Source organism: Cebus imitator, unplaced genomic scaffold, assembly GCF_001604975.1.
Source record: "Cebus imitator isolate Cc_AM_T3 unplaced genomic scaffold, Cebus_imitator-1.0 Scaffold237, whole genome shotgun sequence".
Classification (NCBI taxonomy): domain Eukaryota; kingdom Metazoa; phylum Chordata; class Mammalia; order Primates; family Cebidae; genus Cebus; species Cebus imitator.
The window spans coordinates 1,841,056-1,852,323 of record NW_016107552.1 but is presented as its reverse complement, the minus strand read 5'-3'; the positions used below and the strand labels follow the sequence as shown (position 1 = coordinate 1,852,323).

Genomic DNA, 11,268 nt, shown 5'->3' with positions numbered 1-11,268 from the left:
TAGTAGAGACGGGGTTTCACCATGTTGACCAGGATGGTCTCGATCTCTTGACCTCGTGATCCACCCGCCTCGGCCTCCCAAAGTGCTGGGATTACAGGCTTGAGCCACTGCGCCCGGCCGAAAATCACGAATTCTTAAAGCAGCTGCCCCAACCTGAAATTTACTAGTAAGAAAAGCTAGGGCTCCTCGGAATGAATCCCACAAGCAAGGAAATGCCAGCCAATGGAAAAGCAGCCTCCTCTTGACAGAGCCATCTCCTAGCACTGTGAACACAAAATTCACCCAGGCGTCAGTCGCCGCATCTGCCCCACTGGTGGCTTAAAAGTGGGAGTGCTGAAGACGAGTTGGAACAATGACATGGTGATGTAGAGAGGAACAGTGTATAGGCTTGAAATTCTCGCGGGAGAAAATGACTTCATCCTCATCATTCTGCTTGTCTTTCTTTGGAAGGTCTAGCCGGGTGTGCCGGAGAAAGCCCCAGAACTGTGGCTATTTTGCCATTGACTTTAACCGATAGACTGGCATGCACTCCCCGTGGTAGCTCCAACGTGCTCAACCTGTCACCGCCTCTTCAAAACATTGTTGGTTTCCATGGAGACGAAAAAGCACTTGCTGGAAGAGCTGCTGGAAATTTCAAGTCAAGATGTCCAGAACTACCCTGCCATATATTTTCTAAGACCTGATTTGAAAGAGAAACAATAGCACAACTTTGCAAAGAGGACAAAGGAAAACAAACCATCATAAGAATGGCTTGACACCATTTCTAGATCTCAACATCCTGTCTGGGTTTTTCTGTTCTTTTAAAAACAAGCTCCAGGGAGCTATTGGGTGAAGCAGATCTGCCGATCTGCAGGCTCCTGACTTCAGACATGATTTTATTATGGCTGAGAAACCAGTGTGCTCTTCTCAGAGTTTAAATCTTGACAGGTCAATGCAACAACATGACTGTGAATATGCTTACAAAATGAACCCAGCATCTCTCGCATGCCAATCTGCCTCCCACTCTCAAGGCTAAAAAAGAGCTCCTCAACTTCTGTGATTATACAGTATATCTATTTTTTAAGTCTATTCTGTAAGGCAGTAATGCGGAATGAAAGACAATAACGTCTTGTAACAGCTGACAGATTAACATACCATAAGACGAAATTTTAAAAGAGAACTTCTAAAGAGGACACTCAGTTTATTTTTAAAAAATAGATTCAAAAAAATAGAGAAGCTAACATTTTTGTTTCTCTATTATGATATAAAAACTTAGCTATTCTGACAAAGGTCCCATTTTGGCCTTTATTTTTCTAGTAAACTTCTTTTGGGCCATTAGAAAACTGTGACCTTAACCTTTCAGCTTTTAATCCATGATTCCAGCAGTTAATGGAAAACTTCTGACTTCTCCATTTCAGATGCTGGAATCGCCACTCTCCCTCCAGTTACCCAAGGTAGAAAGCTAGAACTCACCCAGGATTCCTTCTTCTTCCTTAACCCCCACATCCATCAGTCGCCAAATTTGTTTATCTCCTAAATGCTTCTCAATTTCTCTTGATCCGTTTCATTGCCACTGTCATTGTCCCAGTTGAGATACTTGCTAAGACTATTGCAGTAGTATCCTAGCTAATGTCTCTGCTCTTGATCTTTCCCTCCTCAAATCCACCCTCCAGGTAGCAGCGCTATTTTCCAAAAATTGAGGTCAGATGTTGTAGTATGAATGCTGGATACCATGAACAGGAATAAGTGTAGCTGGGGTTTCCAGGGGTGGACTGTATCAGTCGCAATTGATGTTCCCCTTCTTGGAAAGCCCAGACACCATTAATGCATGCTCCTCTGTCCCCTACACATGCAAATACGTGAAAATCATGAATTCTTAAAGCAACTGCCCCAACCTGAAATTTACTAGTAAGAAAAGCTAGGGCTCCTGGGAGCCAAGCCTCCACTGCCCCAGTGCTGACTTTCTTGCCTTCCCTGAGATAAAGCTGGGGTCAGACACAATCTCCATTGCATTAATCATGGCAGGAGCTATAGCAGCTGGACACCCAAGTTCCTGACCACTTCAGCCTCATGGAGACTTGACTCTACTCATCATATCTAGATTTAGATGAAGCACTATGCAACAGAGCCTGGGATCTGGCCTTCCCAGCAGCTTCCCAGAAATGCTAGTTTAAGTGTGGAGACTTCATGCTCCGTGGGATAAATCTTTTTTTTTTTTTTTTTTTTGAGACGGAGTTTCACTCATGTTACCCAGGCTGGAGTGCAATGGCGGATCTCGGCTCACCACAGCCTCCGCCTCCTGGGTTCAGGCAATTCTCCTGCCTCAGCCTCCTGAGTAGCTGGGATTACAGGCATGCGTCACCACACACCACACATTCAGGCTGGAGTGCAATGGCGCGATCTCGGCTCACTGCAACCTCCGCCTCCTGGGTTCAGGCAATTCTCCTGCCTCAGCCTCCTGAGTAGCTGGGATTACAGGCACGCACCACCATGCCCAGCTAATTTTTTTTTGTATTTTTAGTAGAGACGGGGTTTCACCGTGTTGACCAGGATGGTCTCGATCTCTTGACCTCGTGATCCACCCGCCTCGGCCTCCCAAAGTGCTGGGATTACAGGTTTGAGCCACTGCGCCCGGCTGGGATAAATCTTAAACAATGAAAGTCAAAAGTCAAAAGGAGACAAGCGAAAAATTCATCTCTCTTCCTCTCTTTGATGAACTGCTCTGAGGCACAGTGTTTCTCTGCAGTCTGCTCAGAGAGGTCCCATGTGACTGAGCAACTGGCTGTGCCTCTTTGTGGAGCTGTGGCTTGCTCAGTATCTCACCCCTTTATGTTGTCCCATCCCCATCTTTGGCTTATGCCTTGCCCTGCAGTCTTCACCTAACTTTTCTCACCCCTTAAGACTCAGCCCACGTGTCAACTTCCCTATCCTCCTACCATTTCCATCCCACAAAAATGTCTAAGTCAGGTACACCTTCTCTGTACTCCCACAGAAATCTGAATCCGCAGGACTATCAGCTTTATTGAATTATCTGCTCTTCTGTCCCTCTTCCCCATCAGGCTGTGAACTCCTCCAAGAGCAGGGACCGTGCTTTATCTATTTGTCTTCCCTAGCACCTAGCACTGTGCCTAAAATACTCAGTAAAGATTGGCTACACCAAAGGGCTGATTTATAGGCCCTTCATGAGGCTTCAAATAGTGAAAAAGATTTTTACAGGCACACAATACTAAAGGCAGGCATTCCTGGACATAGACATAGCCTGAGCAAATACCTAAAGCAGGAAAATGTCAGCGTATAGTGGATATGCTTAGACCTTCCTTGTGGAAGGTCTTGACAACCAGGCTGATGAGTTTGTATATCTTTTCCATGGGTTAACCGCGAGCCATTGAAACCAAGTTGTTGATTAGGAAGCTTAAACCATCAATGATATGTAGGATGAATGGCAAAGAGGGTATAGATGGGGGAACTGTGCAGATTGGAATTACCATGGTAGCAAAGAGAATGAGAAAGTGATGCTCGTGAAGAAGACAGGGGAGGTAGAATCTACGGGAGCGTAGCAAGCACCTACAAGTGAAAGGAATGGAAGTTGGCTTCTAGTAATCAAAACAAGGGCTCTTGGAGAATGGCAGAAAAGAAAAAGATGGAAAGATTTCTAATTTAGATTCTGAAGAATCATCAGAACCACTTTAATAAAAGATGAATCTACTGCAGCATAGATGCACAGATAGCCATTATCATGATCACCACCACCGCCAGCAATAGCCAACTTATGAGTCCTGGCTTTCATTCTTCCACCATGGCTTTTTGTTGAGATGGAGTTTCACTGTTGTCACCCAGGCTGGAGTGCAATGGTGTGATCTTGGCTCACTGCAACTTCTGCCTCCTGGGTTCAAACGATTCTCCTACCTCAGCCTCCCGAGTAGCTGGGATTACAGGCACCCACCACTGAGCCCAGCTAATTTTTTGTATTTTTAGTAGAGATGGGGTTTCGCCATGTTGGCCAGGCTGGTTTTGAACACCTGACCTCAGGTGATCCACCCTCCTCAGCCTCCCGAAGTGCTGGGATTACAGGCGTGAGCCCTGTACTGACCCCACCACTACTTCTTCCATCAGTGATGGACATAGAAGTAAAATAACATTTCCACAAATGCAGAGGGCAAGAACCATCTATCCTGCCAACATATGCCTCTTTATTAATTTATTTTTTTGCAGAGCTTTGCTCTGTCATCCAGGCTGTAGTACCATGGCATGATTATGGCTCACTGCAGCCTGGGACTCCCAGACTTAAGCCATCCTTGCATCTCAGTCTCCCGCGCAGCAGGACTGCAAGTACACACCACCATGCCCGGCTAATTTTTCTATTTTTTGTACAGAGAGAATTCTCCCTTTCTTGCTCAGGCTGATCTTGAACTTCTGGGCTCAAGCAGTCCTCCCACCTCAGCTTCCCAACGTGCTGGGATTACAGGCATGAGCCACAATTTATGCTTTAATGTAAGGTGAGTCAGCAACAGCAAAATTGTTAGCACCCCCTTTTGTTCATCCTGCAAAGTCCCATCTCTCTGTGTTAACCTAGAAATCCATACTGTGAGCATATACTTCTTGAGTCTACATGAGTAACTTCTTTTAGAGCCAGATAGTGTTGATGGGTTAGAAAAGGAAGCAAAAGAATCGGGAAGAAAAGGCGAAAGTTACATAGCAATAGAAAAATTCCTTTGTTGCCAGGCAGTGGCTCATGCACGTAATTCGAGTACTTTGGGAGGCTGAAGTGAGGAGTTTGAAACTCAGGCCAGGAGTTTGAAACCAGCCTGGGTGACATAGTGGCACCCCATCTCTATAAAAAATATAAAACTTAGCCAGGCATTGTGGCATGTGCCTGTAGTTCCAGAGACTTAGGAGGCGAGGCAGGAGGCTCATCTGAGCCCAAGAGTTCAAGGCTGCAGGGAGCCAGGATCGTGCCACTGACTCCAGCCTGGGGGGAGACTCCGTCTCAAAAAAAGAAAAGGTAAATTCCTCTTTTCTTACGTTAAGTCATTGGTGTTACGTATGGGTTTTTTTGTTTGTATTTTTTTGTTTTTTGGGGGGTTTTTTTGTTTTGAGACGTAGTCTTGCTCTGTCGCCCAGGCTGGAGTCCAGTTGCGTGATCTCGGCTCACTGCAACCTCTGCCTCATGGGTTCAAGCGATTCTCCAGCCTCAGACTCCCAAGTAGCTGGGACTACAGGCGCGTGCCACCACGCCCAACTAATTTTTGTATTTTTAATAGAGATGGGGTTTCACCATGTTAGCCAGGATGGTCTTGATCTCCTGACCTCATGATCCACCCGCCTCGGCCTCCCAGAGTGCTAGGATTACAGGCGTGAGCCACCGCACCCGGCGTCATTGGTGTTATGGAAAGGGAGAAACTTGGAGGTTGTTATTTCCGAGAAGCTGTTAGTATTGCATTGTCATCATTTCCATGTTTCAAGCCCTTACTCAGTGCCCTGCTGTGGCTGTTAATTGGTCAAGGAGTTAAGAGTATTAAGTAAATCTCTTCTTGAACAGCTGGCTCTAAGAGAAGATAGAAAATAGAAGTTGCAATCCTCCTTCTTTGAGGTTACTCTCCAAAATGAGCAACTCAGACACAAAGGATCATTTAGAAATAAGAGACTAGAGACTATTCTTGGATAATGGACACTAACTGACTTAAAGTAAAAATAAATAGATACATGTTTTTATCATGTGAGAGTAAGTAGGGGTGTGCTGGTAGACCTGAATGGAGTGGTTCGGAGAATTCTGTCTCTTCCCTTTCATCAAGTTATTCTGGGTGGCCTTCAACAATGCCATCTATAAAACTGTGAAGATCTATTAGATCGAGTGCCTGGGCGTTGCAAAGTGATCTGGAGATAGGTGGAGAGGAGAACTCTACTCCAGAAGGGAGATCTATTGTTGGGGGAATCCGTTTCTGTGAGGCAAGTGTTTCTCAGTGTGGTCCTCAAAATATGTGCATTCGAACTACCAGAACAGCTGATAAATGCAGGCCTCCTGATTCAGATTCTGATTGAGTAGGTCAGGAGTTTGAACCCAGCCACAGGTGAGTCTCAGGCAACTGAACTTGAGAAGCACTGCAAGTCTTTGTCCCAGGCCCTCTCGTCCCCACCCACCTCTATAATAGCTCTCGTGTCTGCAATCATGTATTTAAATACACTTACTGAAGGTTGGGCATGGTGGCTCACACCTATAAGCCCAGCACTCTGGGAGGACAAGACGAGTGGATTGCTTGAGGCTAGGAGTTCGAGATCAGCCTGGGCAACATGGTGAAACCCTATCTCTACAAAAGTTGACCTTGCTAATTTTGTGTGTGTGTGTGCGTGTTGTTTTGAGACAGAATCTCACTCTGTTGCCCAGGCTAAAGAGCAGTGGTGCAATCTCGGCTCGCTGCAACCTCCACCTCCTAGGTTCAAGTGATTCTCCTGCCTCAGCCTCCTAGTAGCTGGGACTGCAGGTGTGTACCACCAAGCCTGGCTATTTTTTTTTTTTTTTGTACTTTTTAGTAGTGATGGGGCTTCGCTGTGGTAGCCAGGCTGGTCTCAAACTCCTGACCTCAGGTGATCTACCTCCCTCAGTCTCCCAAAGTGCTGGGATTACAGGCGTGAGCCACTGTGCCTGGTCTGCTAATTTTTTTATTAGCTGGGATGCCAAGCAGCCTTCCAGCTAGTCAGGAGGCTGAGGTAGGAGGATCATTTGAGCCCAGGGAGACAGAGGCTGCAGTAAGCCATGAGCATACCACTGCACTCTAGCCTGGGTTACAGAGTGAGACCCTATCTCAAAACAAACAAACAAGCTTACTGAGTCTCTGTGCCAAGCTTTGCTCTAGTCACTTAAGATACAGGAGAGACCCGAACGGACCACATCCCTGCCCTCATAGGGCTTATGGGCTAGTGAATAAGACAAAGAATAAACAAATAAGTGTGTAATAAATATGCAATATGGCCAGGCGCAGTGGCTCACACCTGTGATCCTAACACTTTGGGAGGCTGAAGCAGGTTGATCACCCAAGGTCAGGAGTTCGAGACCAGCCTGGCCAACATGGCAAAACCCTGTCTTTACTAAAAATACAAAAATTAGCCAGACATAGTGGTGTACACCTGTAGTCCCAGCTACTTGAGAGGCTGAGGCAGGAGAATCACTTGAACCTAGGAGGTGGCAGTTGTAGTGAGCCAAGATTGCACCATTGCACCCCACCCCGAACAACAGAGCAAGACTCTGTCTCGAGAATAAATAAATAAATATTCAATATGATGATAAACACTGTGGGGAGGGCTGGTGGAGTGCTGTTGTACATGTCATAGAGGGTTCTCTGATAAGGGGCATTTGAGCAGGAACCCAATTCTTCTAAGTTCCCTGAGACCACCAATGGTTTGCCCATTCACCCAATCTCTAAATGTATTCATTCGCCAATATTAATTGAGGGCCTCTTGTGTGCCAGGCAAATCTGTCCAATATCCCCTACGTGGCCCCATGAGGGAGGCTTAAATTTCATTCCCTGGAATTCTCAGCAGTTCCTCAGGGTTTCACTGGTCCCTTACACGCCTGGTCCCTTACACGCCCTTATGTTCTATGACCCCTGCCCACCCACCTCCTGCACTTCAGCTCACTGCTCTGAATCTGTCACTTCCCAATCAACATGGAGCATCGAACATCACGCTCTTCATATGACACAACCTAGCAGAAGGTTTGGTGAGGGTCCTATGTTGCCTGAGTCAAGGGAGCTACAAGGAGCAGTGAAAGCTGTGAATAGTGATACATTTCTTCATGTCCATGCTAGCTCTTCTTGTGGTTAAGCAAGATCCTGGAGTCAGTAGCTCAAATAAAAAATGGTTAAAATGTGTGTGCTTTGGTGGATGAAGAGGCTGAGCACAAGAGGAAACTAAAATTGCTGACTACCCCTAAGTCAGACTGCGTGTAAGTGGTTTGTTTATATCATCTCATTTAATTGCTACGACAATACTGTGAAGTTGGTAATAAGCCCATTGTCACAGATGGACAACTGAGGCTCAGAGAGCTTCAGTACCGCATGTCTAAGGCTGCATAGCCAGTGATGGGTAAAATGAGGATTCAAACCTACATTTGAGCCTGAAGCTCCTTGTTTTCTTCCACCAAGTGAATTAAGAGTTTGTAAAGGCAAAAATTCTAAACGGTGCATCTTGGGTTCACAGAAATCATGATGACTTTGCCAGCAAAAGACTTGGAGGAGTGCTGAGTACACAGCCTCTCAATTCTAGGTAGGTCACATGTGTCAGTCAGTAGGTTGAGTTTATAACCGTCACATCGTGACCTGAACACCCTCCCACCCCACTGCTGAACTACCTAGATAAAATCTGGCAGGGCTGATATGTAACTACCTTAGACAGGTATAAGGGAGGGGAAAATACAGACAGAAAGACAACAAAAGGCAAGCTTGCAAGAAAAACAAAAAACTGAACTCACCCCTGACGCATCTGATTCAGGCTTCTGCAAAACTACCAGATGCATGCTGACCAAACTCATGATTAAGAAATGCAAGGAATCGGATGCTGTCTTGGGCTGAAACAAAGCAAAACAAAAAAGAAATGCAAAGAAAACTTAGCTCCGTGGAGCTGTCCTAAATTCATTTACCATGCTCGAGCTTGTAACGCTGATCCAAGTGACTCCCAGTAGCGTTCTGTTCGTGCTCACCTTGTTCTCTCTAGGTATGTGCCAGGTGATAAGATACACTGTCTAGGTTCTTCAGACAGGCTTATTTCTCCCTGGGACCCAGAAAATTCCGACTACCTGCAGTGTGCAAAGGCAGGTGGCCAGGGAAGGATGCTGGCGCCAGGTCCTGGGGCCCCTCCCTGGAGGGAACAAATACCTCTCGGATTGCAGCTGCAGAAATGGAGAGGAGAATCGGGGAATGGGATGGTGGCTGCAGAGGCAGTGGTTTGGACAGTGACTGGGTGACTCATGCCCCAGGCAGCTTTTTACAGGAGTTGCAGATTCCAGTAATAGCAGATCAGGAACATTTCTCAAGGGACATCCTACCAATCGAAGGTGCCTCTTGCACCATCTTGGCAGCCCTGAGTTGGCATCTGAACAGCTTATCTATCCGGATCCTTTGCCGGATCCCAGAGGTTTTCCTTGCTTCAGCTCCTGGGCTTCCTGAAACTGGGAGGCTCTGCTGCCCTGAAGTTGGAGGAACTGGGTAATATTTAATGTCTATAGACACCACACCTGAGTCTCATCCCTGCTACTCCAAATAGTGGTGCTATTTCCTTGTCCTGTGTCCTGGATGGTGAATAGAGTATCTTGTGTCCTTCCAAAAGACACTCTATAGCCACCTCCTCTCTGTGCTAGGTTTCTGGAGGTGACTGTAGACCCCATCAATGAATGCTCTCTCTCTGGCCTGTAACTCGAAGTTGGGTATACCCTACAAGCAGCCCTGGCAGGAAGTAAAAAGTCGGGAGGAGAGTGAGGCCGTTTCTCCTGGCTTTCTCTTTGTGGAGTCACCACAAGCTGACTGTGTCTCTTATGAGAATAATCCAGCCCTCTGTAAACAATATAGGTCTCTCCAGGTTCTGGTAGCCTTTCTTTGTCCATTCAGGCCCAAGGGGATAACATCTCCCCTGTGCCTAGTTTCCCCCTGTTATTAGTCTGTTACTATTCTGTTACTAGTCTGGGGAAAGTATCCATATCCTTCTTGGAGCTTTCTTCAACCCTGCTCAATCTCTTTATTAAACCTTCAGGCTGGGTATGGTGGCTCATGCCTGTAATCCCAACACTTTGAGAGGACAGGCAGGAGGATCGCTTGAGGCTAGGAGTTCAAGACCAGCGTTGGTAACATAGCAAGACTACATCTCTACAAAAAAATTTAAAAAATTAGCCAGGCATGATAGCCCACCCCTGTGGTCCCAACTTAGGAGGCTGAGGCTGAAGAATCACTTGAGCCCAGGAGTTGAAGGCTGCAGTGAGCCATAATTGCACCACTGCATTCTAGCCTGGGTGGCAGAGCGAGACCTACCTCTAAAAATAAATGAATAAATAGCAAGCCATCTTCAAAGGACCCAATGTGGAAGCATATCATCGCCCCACTGCTGGACACCGGAGTGATACTCATGGTTTCGATAGACGCAAACCTCACCCGCCTCTCCTCACTCCTGCTATTGCTGTTGCCGTAGCTATGTGAAGCAACAAGATCCAATCCTTGTTAAGGATCATTTGGAGGGGTGAGCAGACTCTATGCTATGCCACTTAGAATAAAACCCAGGTTCCTTACCATGGCTTAAAAGGCCTGAGCTGTCCCTCCAAATTCCTCTCCCTCCACACACTCCCCCTCGTCTGTCCCAGACACAACGGGACTTTTGCCATGATTGAAGCTAAGCTTGTTCACACATATAAGCCTTTGCACTTGACATTTCTTCCTTCCCTCTGCCTGCTACCTGGGCTCCTGGGTGAGGGATTCCCATAGGTTGTCAAGTTTAATCCTTCCTCCTGCAAACTTGAGGCGGACTCTCTCTCTCTCTCTTTTTTTTTTTTTTTTTTTTCTGGCATTGTGTTCCAGGAGCTGCAAAACTCAAGTGTCTTTGGAACATGACAGGTAACAGAAGCACGAGAAGGAGCCAAGACTAATAAAAATCATTCAGCCCTCTTGGTCTGGCTTTTGTTTTTCCCCTTTTGACAGAGACGTGGAAGCAGAGAAATATTTCCTTACTATAAACACTCACACACACGTGCGCGTGCGCACATTCTCATACACATACTTGTAAGCAGTGCAAAGAAGGAGTGAGTACCAAGTGACAATTGCCACTGATGCCGGAGAGCAAGAGGGACAGGGTGAGCACTGCGGCAAACCACACACCAGCCAATTTGCTGTTTTGCAGAAATCTGACCCAAGGTGGCCAGATATTGCTGTTTTCCAAGAGACGCTGAAAATCTAGATTTTTATATGGTGTCTCCTAATTTTCAAATGTTGGCAATTTTGAAAACCCTTCACACTAAACGTATTTTTGTGCTGGATTTAATGCAGAGGCTGACAGCATATAATCACTGCTATATGTTCAGTGGGCTTAGCATAGTATATGCTCAATAATTATGTGCTGAATAAAATGAATAGTCTTCCCAGTTGACTTCTCAGCATTTAGAAGTAGCTGACGGGTAGTTCAACTCTCCTCTGTTTGGAACATTTTTAAAAAGTAGATTCAGAATGGGAGGGAGCTTCTTCATTATACCTGGAAGCTTTAAGGTATATCTGCTCCTGGACTCAGGCGCAACCCATCAGAAATTTCTTGAAGATTTGA

At 46.2% G+C, this 11,268-nt stretch overlaps 1 long non-coding RNA gene across 1 annotated transcript in view; it reads right to left on the bottom strand.

The window, feature by feature from the left end:
• The window catches only part of LOC108282221, a 26,607-nt gene extending 17,671 nt beyond the window's left edge, over window positions 1-8,936 (bottom strand). Inside the window, exons 1-2 of the long non-coding RNA XR_001816317.2 lie at window positions 8,672-8,936; window positions 8,444-8,539 (exon numbers count right to left, since the gene is read on the bottom strand). This is a non-coding gene — a long non-coding RNA (uncharacterized LOC108282221). The remainder of the gene's footprint in view (window positions 1-8,443; window positions 8,540-8,671) is intronic.
• Between the last annotated feature and the right edge of the window lie 2,332 nt (window positions 8,937-11,268).